Here is a 14,423-nt window from a genome sequence, read left to right as displayed (position 1 = left end):
TTAAGATCATTCCACTCCAGGATTGAATAACTCTAGTTTGGATATACTGAGTATAATTTTGCCCCAGTTTAGCAATCCATTCCACATTGTACCTGGCCCATTTTTTTTCTTTTGCCCCTCTATTCCTCTTTGTCTGGCACCTGCTAATCAACTGCCTCTGTCCTTCATCCTTCCCTGGTCTTCCAACCCCCACTCCCCCTGTCCAACTCCTCCCACCCTGTCTACGTTGTACTCACTATTTTCCCCCCTCTGCACTCTACACTCTCAGTCTCAATGAAGTATTCCAGGCCAGAAAATTCCTGTAATATTACAAAGTTATTCTCAATTGTTCTAAAATCTAACTGTAATTCTAAATTCTAACTAACTGTAAAATTAAATTGAGAAAAGCTTGGAAAGCAGCCACCAAGTTTTTCATTCTCACAATTTACTCAACTTAATTGACAAGCATGTAGATGATGTGGAGGTCCAAGTACTTAGTCATCGACCCCAGGTCACTGACAGCTGCCAAGGAGTGGCAATACTGGTGTACAATTTTCATGAACTATGTCAACGACTATGGGGACAAGATACCAAACAAGTACACAACATTGTGTGAGTTGCATAGGAGGATGTGAACATTTTGACCCAGTTATCACGAGGTTGGACTTTGTATGTGAACTCCCAATGAGATTTTTTGCCAGATATTTACTGTCTACCAGATGGCAGAAGCCAGGAGAATCATTTTATAATTTCTTCAGAGAGTTGGAAAAGTTAAAGAGAAACTAATTTTCAAGAAAGTGCGGAGCAATACGCCAGTGTCTCTTAGAAAACAAAACACTAGATTTAAAGACTGCTTATAACCAAGCTACAGTGTTAGATGTATACGATACCCCGGTGGCCCATACAGCTGCATTACTAAACGCTGAACCATCACAGATACCGCAGGTATGCAAAAAAGATTCTTTGGCAGGGTTGCCTGATAATCTTCCAGTTGCTCTTGAGAAACCAGCTGTGGCTTCCACTTATAATACAAAACAAAAATGTTTCGTCTGTGGTTTCTCATGGGATAACTGAACAGCACGCAAGGCTACTTGTAATAAATGTGCAAATCCAAAGCCTCACCAAGCTCAGTGATCAATTCTCAGGTACTGGCTACACTTACTAACGTGCCACAAAGACTCGCTCAAGCTGCAACCTTTGTGACTGTGAATGGTAAAAGGTTAAGTGCTTTGCTGGATTCATGCAGCTCTGATGGTTGCATTAGCGAGAAGGTCATGTGGGAACTAAAACTAAAGATTCACTCATCCATAAAGCTCAGAAAACTTTAAGCACGAGTTACCAAGTATACATTGTTGACCTAACCCTTAGTCTTAATAGTCAGTCATACGCTGCCACAAGACTTGGTGTATTGAAGGATCTATGTTCTGACTTAATACTTGGCCAGGATTTTCAATGTCAGCATCTGAATGTGAAATTTGAATATCTGAGCGAACGGTGAATGGTGCTAATCATTAGTGTGCATTGACAGCAGCAAAAATAGAAGAGCCATCCCTTTTACCAAACTTAAGACCAAGCTGTAAACCATTTGCTGCCAAATCAAGACCCTTCAGCAAAGATGATCAGGACACTGCAGAGGAAATTCGCCAATTACTTTCAGAAGGCACAATTGAGCCGTGCATATCACCATGGCGAGCCTAAGTGGTAGGGGTGAAGGATCCTACCCACTGACACAAGAAGTGAATGTGTGTGAATTATTCACAGACAATCAATCAATGCACAGAATTGCATGCTTACCCTTTGGCAAGAAATAATGAAACGGTGAACAAACTTGCAAAATATAGTGCCTCCTCTACCTTTGACCTAAAAAGTGCCTATCACCAAGTGTCATTGAAGGAGTCAGATAAAAGGTATATGGTGTTTAAAGCCAATGGACATTTATACAGTACAATTTTGTAGGAATTCCATTTGGAGTCACAAATTTGGTAGCCGTCTTCCAGCAAGCTATGGACAAGTTAGAGAAGAAAAACTGCAAGGTGCCTTACCTTACCTTGATAATATCAATATTGCGGAACATGATCAAAATGTAAGAAATTCCTCGAGACCATCAGTCAGAGACACCTTATACTTCGCTGCCATTTTCTTCACACTTTTACTTTCACTTTGTTTTGGTTTTTAAGTTTGTGCCTTTGCTTTTTCTCTATCTTTTTTTAACTTTTCTGGAGAGGGCTGGAGTTCCCCTACCGGCCACTACTCCATCACGTGACTCCCCCGAGACACCTTATACTTAATGATTCAAAGACTGTGAAGTCTGTGAATTCCATTAATGGCCTTGGATATTGTGTGGGGAATGTTATCATCAAGCCAGATCCTGAGAGACTTCACCCACTAAAGAGCTTTCTCCACCAGAAAATTCGCTTGTTATGCCAAATGGATCCATGGGTTTTCTAACAAGATTCAACTGATGGTAACTGCAGAGGTTTTCAATGGAGGAAAAGGCCCTGAAAGCCTTTAACTTACTAAAGAGAGAGTTGGAGGAAGCCACCCTGGATTCGGTGGATGAAAATTTACCCTTTGAGGTAGAGTGTGACACATCTTTTTTTTTTAAATTTTTTATTTTTCACACTATAAACCATATTGACCAAGATACATACAGACATTTTTCTTCTTAAATATATAGTGTCGTTTTTTTCCCCCCTCCCTTCCCTCCCTCCCTCACCCCCTTCCCCATTTATTTGAAGTTCAATCTATAAGATACATTAAACCCGTTAAACAATGTTGTCACTTAATAAAATAAACAAGAAATTTTACTGAGTCAGTTCTTTTCGTTGTCTTCTCCTTCTGTCATTTTAGGTGGTGGAAGTCCACGGTAGGATTTCTCTATTGTATTTCATGGATGGCTCCCATATTTGTTCGAATATTGTAATGTTATTTCTTAAATTATATGTTATTTTTTCTAATGGAATACATTTATTCATTTCTATATACCATTGTTGTATTCTCAAGTTGTCTTCTAATTTCCAGGTTGACATAATACATTTTTTTGCTACAGCTAGGGCTATCATAACAAATCTTTTTTGTGCTCCATCCAAATCGAGTCCAAATTCTTTGTTTCTTATATTACTTAGGAGGAAGATCTCTGGGTTTTTTTGGTATATTGCTTTTTGTGATTTTATTTAATATCTGGTTTAGATCTTCCCAAAATTTTTCCACTTTCTCACATGTCCAAATTGCATGAATTGTTGTTCCCGTTTCCTTTTTACAGCGAAAACATCTGTCTGATACTGTTGGGTCCCATTTATTTAACTTTTGAGGTGTGATGTATAGCCTGTGTATCTAGTTATATTGTATCATGCGTAACCTCGTGTTTATTGTATTTCTCATAGTTCCGGAGCATAGCTTCTCCTATGTTTCATTCTTTATCTTTATGTTTAGATCTTGTTCCCATTTTTGTTTAGGTTTACCGTTTGTTTCCTCGTTCTCCTTTTCTTGCAGTTTGATGTACACGTTTGTTACAAATTTTTAAATTATCATTGTGTCTGTAATCACATATTCAAAATTGCTTCCTTCTGGTAACCTCAGACTGTTTCCCAATTTGTCCTTCAAGTAGGTTTTCAGTTGGTAGTATGCAAACATTGTATCATGAGTTATATTATATTTATCCTTCATTTGTTCAAAGGATAATAATTTATTTCCTGAAAAACAAATTTCTATTCTTTTGATCCCTTTTCTCTCCCATTATCTATTGTGAAAGGGATTAGCTGATTTTGCGTCAATATTAGTTTTGGTAGTTGGTAATTTGTTTTATTCCTTTCTACATGAATCTTCTTCCAAATGTTGAGCAGATGATGCAATACCGGTGAATTCCTACGTTGCACCAATTTTTCATCCCATTTATATAGTATATGTTCAGGTATCTTCTCCCCTATTTTATCTAGTTCTAATCTGGTCCAATCTGGTTTTTCCCTTGTTTGATAAAAATCTGATAGGTATCTTAATTGTGCGGCTCTATAATAATTCTTAAAGTTTGGTTCCTGTAAGCCTCCTTGTTTGTACCATTCTGTTAAGTTATCTAGTGCTATCCTCGGTTTCCCCCTTTCCATAAGAATTTCCTTATTATTTTCTTTAACTCCTTAAAGAATTTCTCTGTTAGGTGTATTGGTAATGACTGAAATAGATATTGTATCCTTGGGAAAATATTCATTTTAATACAGTTTATCCTTCCTATCAGTGTTAGTGGTAAGTCTTTCCAATGCTCTAAGTCGTCTTATAATTTTTTCATTAATGGATGGTAATTGAGTTTATATAGATGGCCGAGGTTTTTATTTAGTTGTATACCTAGGTATCGCATTGCTTGTGTTTGCCATCTAAATAGCGATTCTTTCTTAAACTTTGTGAAATCCGCATTATTCATTGGCATTGCTTCACTTTTATTTGCGTTGATCTTGTACCCCGATACTTCTCCATATTCCTTCAATTTCCTATGTAATTCTTTTATTGATATTTCTGGTTCTGTTAAGTATACTATAATGTCATCTGCAAATAGACTGATTTTATATTCCTTCTCTTTTATTTTTATCCCTCTTATTTTATTTTCTGTTCTTATCAGTTCTGCTAGTGGTTCTATAGCTAACGCGAACAGTGAGGGAGATAGTGGATATCCCTGCCTTGTTGATCTGCTTAAGTTAAATTGTTTTGATATATATCCATTTACTGTCACTTTTGCCAATGGCCCCTTATATAATGCTTTAATCCAATTAATATATTTCTCTGGTAGGCTGAATTTTTGTAGTACTTTGAATAAATAATTCCATTCTACTCTGTCAAAGGCCTTCTCTGCATCTAAAGCAACCGCTACTGTTGGAACTTTATTTCCTTCTACTGCATGAATTAAGTTAATAAATTTACAGATATTGTCCGTTGTTCGTCTTTTTTTAATAAATCTAGTTTGGTCTAGATTTACTATTTTTGATACATAGTCGGCCAATCTGTTTGCTAATAGTTTAGCTATTATCTTATAATCTGTGTTAAGTAGAGATATTGGTCTATATGACGCTGCTGCAAGTGGATCTTTCCCTGACTTTGGTATTACTGTAATTATTGCTGTTTTGCATGAATCTGGTATGCTTTGTGTTTTATCAATCTGGTTGATTACTTCCAGGAGGGGAGGAATTAATAAGTCTTTAAATGTTTTATAGAATTCTATTGGGAATCCATCCTCTCCTGGTGTTTTATTGTTCAGTAGTTTTTTTTAATATCTCCTGTAATTCTTCTATTTCAAATGGTTTTATTAATTTATTTTGCTCCTCTGTTTGTAATTTCGGTAATTCAATTTTAGTTAGAAATTCATCTATTTTGTCTTCTTTCCCTTCGTTTTCAGTTTGATATAGTTGCTCGTAGAATTCCCTGAAGTTTTCATTGATCTCCGTTGGATTATATGTAATTTGTTTGTCCTTTTTCCTTAATGCCGATACCATTCTTTTAGTTTGTTCTGTCTTAAGCTGCCACGCTAGAATTTTGTGCATTTTTTCTCCTAGCTCATAATATTTCTGTTTTGTCTTCATTATGTTCTTCTCCACCTTATGTTTGTAGTGTTTCATATTTTATTTTTTTATCTGCCAATTCTCTTCTTTTAGTTGTATCTTCCTTTATTGCTAATTCTTTTTTCTATATTTGTTATTTCCCTTTCCAACTGTTCTGTTTCCCGATTGTAGTACTTCTTCATCTTAGTTACATAACTTATTATTTGCCCTCTGATGAAAGCTTTCATTGTGTCCCATAGTATAAACTTATCTTTCACTGATTCCGTATTTATTTCAAAGTACATTTTAATTTGTCGTTCAATTAATTCTCTAAAATCCTGTCTTTTAAGTAGCATGGAGTTTAATCTCCATCTATACATTCTTGGTGGGATGTCCTCTAGCTCTATTACCAATAACAGGGGTGAGTGGTCCGATAATAGTCTAGCTTTATATTCCGTTTTCCTAACTCTCCCTTGAATGTGGGCTGATAACAGGAATAGGTCTATCCTTGAGTATGCTTTATCTCTACCCGAATAATATGAATATTCCTTTTCCTTTGGGTGTTGTTTCCTCCATATATCCAAAAGTTGCATTTCTTGCATCAATTTAATTATAAATTTGGTTACTTTGTTCTTTCTGTTAGTTTTTTTTCCAGTTTTATCCATGTTTGAGTCCAAATTAAGGTTAAAATCCCCTCCTATTAGTATGTTCCCTTGCGTATCTGCTATCTTCAAAAAGATATCTTGCATAAATTTTTGATCTTCTTCATTAGGTGAATATACATTGAATAAATTCCAAAATTCTGAATATATCTGACATTTTATCATTACATATCTCCCTGCTGGATCTATTATTTCCTCTTCTATTTTGATTGGTACATTTTTATTGATTAATATAGCTACTCCTCTGGGTTTTGAATTATATGATGCTGCTGTTACATGTCCTATCCAATTTCTCTTTAATCTCTTGTGTTCCATTTCAGTTAGATGTGTTTCTTATACGAATGCTATATCAATTTTTTCTTTTTTCAGTAAATTTAACAGTTTCTTCCTTTTGATTTGGTTATGTATTCCATTAATATTTAAAGTCATATAGTTCAACATAGTCATTTCATACTTTGTTTATCTTTCCTTTCTGTTTCCTCATCACCACCTTCCCTTCTTATCCATTTCTGCTTTCTTTTTTTGAACATATTATAAGACAACATTTCTAAAATATAAAATATTTGCACTATTCTCATATCTAAAATTCCTTTAACCCCAATAGTCCCTCCCCTTTCTGAGTTGTCCTTTGTCCCTTGTCGGGCAACCACATCTCCCCTCTCCATTTGGATTTGCGAATCTGCTCGCAAGCGTCAACTAATTTCGCAGTGACTGTTATTCTTCCCCACCCAGCCCCAGAAAAGATTTTAATCTTCATGTATAACAAAGCTCACTCTCTTAATTCCCTCCTTACTTCCTTTCTTTCCTTTCTTACTTCTTACCTATTCTCTATTTTTATATATATATATATATATATATATACACACATATACACATACATATAGTTTGTTGTCATTTTTGTTCTTGTTACATCTCTTCATCTCTCTGTCTGTTTTGTAGTTGTTCTGCAAATTTTCGTGCTTCTTCCGGATCTGAGAATAGTTTGCTTTGCTGCCCCGGAATAACTATTTTAAGTACCGCTGGGTATTTTAACATAAATTTATAACCTTTTTTCCATAGGGTTGTTTTTGCTGCATTGAACTCCTTCCTCTTCTTCAGGAGTTCAAAACTTATATCTGGATAGAAAAATTTTTTTTGACCTTTGTATTCCAGTGGTTTTTTGTCTTCTCTTATTTTTTTCATTGCCTTCTCCAATGTATTTTCTCTTGTTGTGTATCTTAGGAATTTTACTAGAATGGATCTTGGTTTTTGTTGTGGTTGTGGTTTAGCCGCTAATGTTCTGTGTGCCCTTTCTATTTCCATTTCTTCCTGTAATTCTGGTCTTCGTAGGACCCTGGGAATTGTTAGGTCTGCTTTGTTCGAGAATGAGTGAGTCAGACACCAGACTGAGTCGAAATCAAGGTTCTTTATTACCGGATTGTAACACTTGCAACTAACAGTGTTAGTTGGAGAAGGCGCATTCTCCCGATATCAGCAAGTGGTGTTTTTTTTATACCTCAGGACACGCATTTAGTAAATGATCATACCATTACATTGTCCAATGAATAAGCTGTTGCTACCCTTCCCTGTTAGTCTGCTGCACATCATCTTGTTATTGCCACACTTATCTTGAGCGTACAAGGTCACACCTGCATCCTGTTACTCCTTAGTACTGGGTGACTCCTTCTCCGGTCCTAACTCATGATGTTTTTACCTTACAGGATCCATTCTTTTATAAATTCTTTCATATTTTTGCCTTCTTCATCTTCCTTAAGGCCCACTATCTTTATATTGTTTCTTCTATTATAATTTTCTATTATATCTATCTACTGAGCTAACAGCTCCTGTGTCTCTTTAACTTTTGTATCAGATTCTTCTAATTTCTTTTTTAAGTCATCTACTTCCATTTCTATGGCTGTTTCTCGTTCTTCCACCTTGTCTACTCTTTTTCCTATATCTGTCATGATCATCTCTAATCTATTCACTTTTTCTTCTGTACTTTTTATTCTTCTTTTTATTTCACTGAATTCTTGTGACTGCCATTCTTTTACTGTTTCCGTATATTCTTAAAAAAAATATCCATGTACTTGCCTTTCCCTTCCTCTTCCATTTCTCTGTGTTCTTCCTCCTCTTCTTCTGAGTCCACTCCAGGATCTGTGTCCTTTACCTCTGTCTCTTCTGGTTTTCTTGTTGGGTTGTTTGTTTTATTTTGTTGGGTATTTTTGGTCTTCTTATTTTTATTAAAAGTGTCTTGGTTTTGGTCTTCTTCCTCTGGGTTGGTCATCTGTTGTTTCTTTGATTTCTCATTTTTATTCTCTTCCTTCTTGCTCTCGTTATTTTCTATGTTTTTCCTGTTGAGAGTCCTGTTGTGTTGTAGTTGTCTGTTTCAGCTGTGGAGATTTACTCCTCAGCTGGTCCCCCCTCCCGTCAGTGTTATTTTTGTCTTGGCTCCGTGAGCCTTTCTTGTAGTCCCGAGTTCGGGGCTTCCACTGACCTCAGGGAGTGGGCTTCTCTCTCCACGGCGGGACTCCTCGTACCGGTAAGGCCTTCACCTTCCTTCTCCCTCTTCTTTTCTTCCCATTGTTTTTGGTTTTTCTTTCTTCGCTGCCATTTTCTCCACACTTTTACTTTCACTTTGTTATAGTTTTTATGTTTGTGCCTTTGTTTTTTCTCTATCTTTTTTTAACTTTTCTGGAGAGGGCTAGAGTTGCCCCACCGGCCACTACTCCATCACGTGACTCCCCAGTGTGACACATCTGATGTGGCTATTTCTGCTGTCCTTAAGCAAGGAGGACAGACTTCATGTCAAAGACGCTAGAAGGAAGTGAATTGCACTACCACATTGGAGAGAAAGAAGCAACTGCCATCATTGAGGCAGTGCGCAAATGGAGCCACTAAATGGCATGTTGCCACTTTAGCATGGTTATTGTGTTGAGCTACATCTATCACAGTAGCAGTCTGTAAGGCCAGTATTTTGTTTCCTAAGAGACGCTGGCATATTGCAGGTGAGGCAATGCCAGCGATGAACATGGCCCACATTGCCTTGTTTCCACACTGTTCCACATTGTGATCTCGAAATGATAGTTTCTCTTCAACTTTCAAATGATTCTCCTGGCTTCTGCCACCTGGTAGCCAGTAAATGGCAAAAACCTCATTGGGAGTCTTCACATATAAATTGTCCAACTTGGAGATGGCTGAGTCAAAATTTTCACATCCTTCTATGTATTCGAAAATGTGGCAATTCCCGCAACCTAATAGTGTTCTGTACTTGTTTGGTATCTTGCTGCCATAGTCATTGACATATGAAAATTGTACGCCAGTGTCGCCAGGCTATATTTGCTAATGAGTAAACAATCAAACTTTACCTGATGATCTCTTTTTTTGTTCCTCCTTAATTTCTAATTTTAAAAGTACTGCCCGTGAATCTGCAAAATCCAAAGATCTGGACTGACCCAATCCCTGAGCAGTCTGGATTTTCAGACTTCTACTGTACATAGTAATTGAATTCTTCAGCTATCGAGACATGGAGGTTTAGAGATGCAATTCCAGAGTTTAGGCCCTGGATTGTTGAAGATAGAACTATCAAAATTTTGTGAAAGAAATGAGGATAATTGGTTAAATTGTTTATGCTCATTTCTACTGAGATGCACTGAAAAGCTTTGTTTTGTCTGCTATCCAAGCAACTCAACGTGTACTTAACTACAGCAGGTAGTACATTAATAAAACAAAAGTGCAGGGTTTGGTTTTATAACAAATCTACACCTGCAGGGTATAGAGTTACAGCACCAAGTGCTTGGTATAAAGAAAAGTTCAGTTGAAGCAGTGTAAGGCCGTAATCTTTTAACAATGACTGGTATATTTAATGATCATTTTACAGCAGGAAAGAAATCGTATTTGAATTTAGAGGTTTTTGTTTTCAAGCTCATGTATCTTCTGCTTGGCATTAAGGGAAGAGAAGAAAGAGGGTATGAACAAGGTAGAATGGTCTTTCAATATGATGGCAGCTTTCCCAAGGCAGCAGATGGAGTTGTGTCCACAACTCTACAGTGCTTTGCATCCTTGAGTGGGACAGTTCCCATGCCAAGTTGATTCGTCTGGACAGAATACTTTCTATAGAGCATCTTTAAAAATTGGTAGGAGACCTCATGGACATGCTCAATTTCCTTAGGTTTCTGAGAATGTAGAATCATGCCGTGTTTTCTTTGTTAAAGTATCGATGTGGTTGGACCAGGACAAGTTGTTGATGATATTTACTTAAAAGAACTTAAGCTCCACCTTCTTCACCTCACCACCATTGATATATATGCAGGGTTTTGTGTTCCCTGCCCTTCCATTTTCAGCTCCTTAGTTTTGTGGATATTGAGGGAGACATTGTTCTCCTGATACCAAACACTCTATTCCCCATCCTAAACTCCATTCATCATTAGATCCTTTTACACAGCTGTTAAAAGACAGGAAATTAACTGCCTTTTAACTGCTTCACCTACCTGTATAAACACAACGAAGGTGGAATAGTGGGGTCATTTTCATCTACCAAAGTAGGTAGCATCATAGCTGATGTATTTCCCTACAGCTTCAGTCTAAAAGGGTTCACGCTGTGATGCAACATCACACAGGACACCGATGCTGTAATCCTGCAGCTCCCACCTCCTTAAGTTCCGGGATGCCTGCTTGCTTATGTAAAAGATCGCACTGACCTGGCATATCTTAGTTCAGTGTGAATGACCTGAACTGCCTTTAAAGACGGTTGTTCATACACCAATTAAGTGGGTTTTCTGTGTGTATTGTCTGAGATCTGGCTGACAGTGGTGGTGTCATCTGCAAACCTGTTGATGGAGAACAGTATTTGGTCATTCAGTCATATCGTAGGGGGCTGAGTATGAAGTCTTCCAAATAAATGGTATTATGGAGGAGGTGTAACTTATCCTCACTGCTTGCAGCCATTGACCATATAACCATTTACAGAGCGGAAACAGGCCATGTCGGCCTTTCGAGTCCGCACCGGTTCTCTAGAACAACTCCACTAGCTCAATCCTCCCACTCTCTGCCAATATCCCTCCCACCTCCTCACCTCCATATACACATCCAACCTTCTCTTAAATGACAGAAAGGACCCTGCCGCAACTATCTCTTCTGGAAGATCATTCCATTTTGCCACCACTCTCTGAGTGAAGAAGCATCCTCTAACATTTCTCCTGAAGTTTTGCCTCCTTACCCTTAACTCATGCCCTCTTGTTCCAACCTTCCCTGCCCTCAGGGGAAAGAGTCTGTTTATGTCTAGTCTATCTATTTGGGTAATGATGTCGAGGATCTAATTGCAGAAAGGGTCTTGGAGTTTGGGACTACTGTGTTGAAGGAGTAGCTATAGTCTGTAGATAGGAGCCTAACTTTGGTGTCCTTGTTTTACAGGTGTTCCAGGGCAGAGTGCAGGGCCAGAAAGATGGCATTTGCTGTGGACCTGTTGTGCTGGCTGTCTGGAACTCAGGAGGTGATGTGGGCCATGAACAGTGTTTCAAAGCACTTCATTATGTGGATTTTAAATCTACGAGGTGACAACTATTGAAACATTTTGCCTTGCTTTTCTTTGCCACCTGGATAATAGTGGACTTCTTAAAGCAGATGGAAACTTTATCTTTAAACAAACAAAGAAAAGCTAGAATGACTCAGCGGGTGAAGCAGCATTTAGTTGTTTGAGGAACTTCTGAACCAACTCCTCAAGGAAACCATGAAGAAGGTACAGTAACATCTCTATTTTCTAAGAAGTCTGAGGAAATTTCACCTGTTGTTGAACTTCTAAAGCTGTGCTGTGGAAAGTATATTGACTGGTTGCATCACAATCTGGTTTGGAAAATGGAAATGCAGAAGGCTACAAAAAGTGGCAAACATAACCAAGTTCATCAAGGCCACTGTCCTCCAATCCCTTGAATATCGACATGAGGCTGTGACTGAAAAAAGCAACAAAGTTATAAAGGATCCTATCATCCTGGTCACAGTCTCTTCTCACTGCTACCCTCAGACAGGAAGTACAAAAGCCTGAAGACTTACACCTTTAGTTCAAGAACAGTTGTTTTTCCAGCCACTATTGGACTCTGGAACATTCCCATACTGCCTGAAGCAGATTATTACTCCAGGACCAAAGGTCAGTCTATTCAAAAGAGGCGTACAATGGATTGAGCTCATCAGGAAGTGGCACATCATTTGCTGCAATTCTTCCCATTGCTTTGTATCCATAATAGCATGCATATCTTGCCACAGTCGCCGGGTGTCTGGGACTTATGTTTGGACTGGTATTTCCTCCATGACACTTGTGATAATCTTGTGAAGATCAAACATGGATTTCTTGTATAGATCAGGATTGCCTGACTTGAATGCCTTAGACCTGGATTCACTAGGCAGTAGGTCACCTGGTTTATGGTTGGAGAACAGTCAGATTATCTTCTTTAACATGCAGTCCTGTACATATTTGCCTATGAAGCCTGTAGAGGCATATTTGTTTAGATTGGCTGGTGAGTTGTTGAATGTTCACCAATCAACCAACTCAAAGCAATTGCATTTCATATATATCTTCAGACTAATGGTGTATGACTTTCTTCACCAGATACTCGCATTTCAGGTTCTGTTTATAAGTGGGAGGAAGAGAACAGTTGAGTGATCAATTTCCCAAAATGTTGATAGGGATGGAGTGGTAGGCATCTTTGGTGTAGCAGCAATTGAAAAAAAATTCTGCAGGACAAAAACCGACCATGGAAGGCTGAAGAGTGTTAAAGTTTGGAAAGGCTAGAAATATTAAGTTTAATTATCTTTTACATTCATTTCTGAGATCTGGGCAGTGCCAGCAAAACAAGCATTATTGGCCATCCTTAATTGCTCTTGGGAAGGTGGTGGTGAGCTTGCTTCTTAAACCTCTGCATTACTTTTGGAGAAGACCTTCCTTCGAAACTGTTGGGTAAGGTTCTAGGATTTAGACCCAGTGATATTGAAGAATCAGTGATATATTCCCAAGTGCAGTTTTCAGATGCAACGGGGACTCTTAAAATGGTGGTATTCCCATGCCACTTTGTTCTTAATGGTAGTGAGCAAGTAGTTTGGACGTGCTGTTGGTAACCTGTGAGTACCTGCGGAATTTAGATGGTATGCACTACCTACAGCTTGCTGAAGTTGAGAAAATAAATGCTTTGGTTTGCTGTTGGGATATTCAGTGGGATGGTTTTTTAGATAAGAATTTTATATTTGAGGATTTGCAAGATTGGGATGTAAATGTAGGCCAGCATACTGTAACGGATATACGGTGATGGAAGTTAGGAAATCGGGTTTTGACAATCTAAAATTTATAGAGGGAATATTGAGAGTCCAGCTTATAGAAGTCTGGAATATTTAAATCTGTATCTGACCAAACAATAGTTGAAGGTTTCTATGACAGATGGTTTAAAGGCAGGGGTGGGGGGATAGAGGTGTTTATGATAAGAGAGGATATACAACAAAAACTCAACAGAGGACTAAATAAGATCAGGTTGCAAATAGTCTGGGTCAGCTCAGATGACAGGGGAAAATAAATTGTGCTTGATACTCAAGATGATTTAATTTGAGGAAATTTTTGTTTGTTTACTGGACATAGCTCAACCAGAGGGTGAGCAGATGGTGATGTTGAGCTGAGTGTCATCTGCACAAATGGGGAGAATGACTCAGAGTGCTTTGATGAAGTGTCTCCAGTCTCCAGAGAAGAATTGTGTCAAACAAAGTTTTGCTAATAGTACAAAAAAAATGTACTGTATATATTATAATAGTGATAGAAGACAATGTAATGTATATTGAAATAAAATGAAAAGTAGCCATGAAGTATTACATGATATTTGGGTGAGCAAGTTACTGCCAAGCATCCATTTAGCCTCCTTTCTTTGTTGTTTAAACATAACCATATCAAGATTTTCCCTTCAAATACAACATTTCACACCTGATTTAAATTTGTTGTGTGTCGGCCCATTTCACCCGTTGATAGTGCCTGCTATAGTGGTGCACTCTGCAACTGGATCTCTAATTTTGTGCCTAAGAGATCACAATCAATGAAGACGGACAGCAATATTTTCTCCACGATCACACTCAACACCAGTGCCCTGAAACAATATGTACACAGTCCTCTACTGTACTTCCTCTACTCCAAGACTCCAATTCCATCTTCAAATTCATTGAGAACATCACAGTTGCACAGTATCAAATAACAAGGAGATGGAATTCCGAAATTAGATTGGAAGTCTAGTGGTATGGTTCCAAGATAACAAGCTTTTTC

The 14,423-nt window shown here is 37.9% G+C and overlaps 1 long non-coding RNA gene across 2 annotated transcripts in view; it reads left to right on the top strand.

Annotated features, from left to right (window-relative positions):
- LOC138744485 (uncharacterized) overlaps positions 1 to 14,423 on the top strand; it is a 61,612-nt gene that overhangs the window by 2,268 nt on the left and 44,921 nt on the right. For both annotated transcript variants that reach the window (XR_011345568.1, XR_011345567.1), the window contains exon 2: positions 11,549 to 12,278. This is a non-coding gene — a long non-coding RNA (uncharacterized lncRNA). The remainder of the gene's footprint in view (positions 1 to 11,548; positions 12,279 to 14,423) is intronic.

The sequence above is a fragment of the Narcine bancroftii genome, chromosome 10 (genome assembly GCF_036971445.1).
Source record: "Narcine bancroftii isolate sNarBan1 chromosome 10, sNarBan1.hap1, whole genome shotgun sequence".
Lineage (NCBI taxonomy): Eukaryota > Metazoa > Chordata > Chondrichthyes > Torpediniformes > Narcinidae > Narcine > Narcine bancroftii.
The sequence above is the reverse complement of the archived record's forward strand: the minus strand, read 5'-3'. Positions and strand labels throughout refer to the sequence as shown.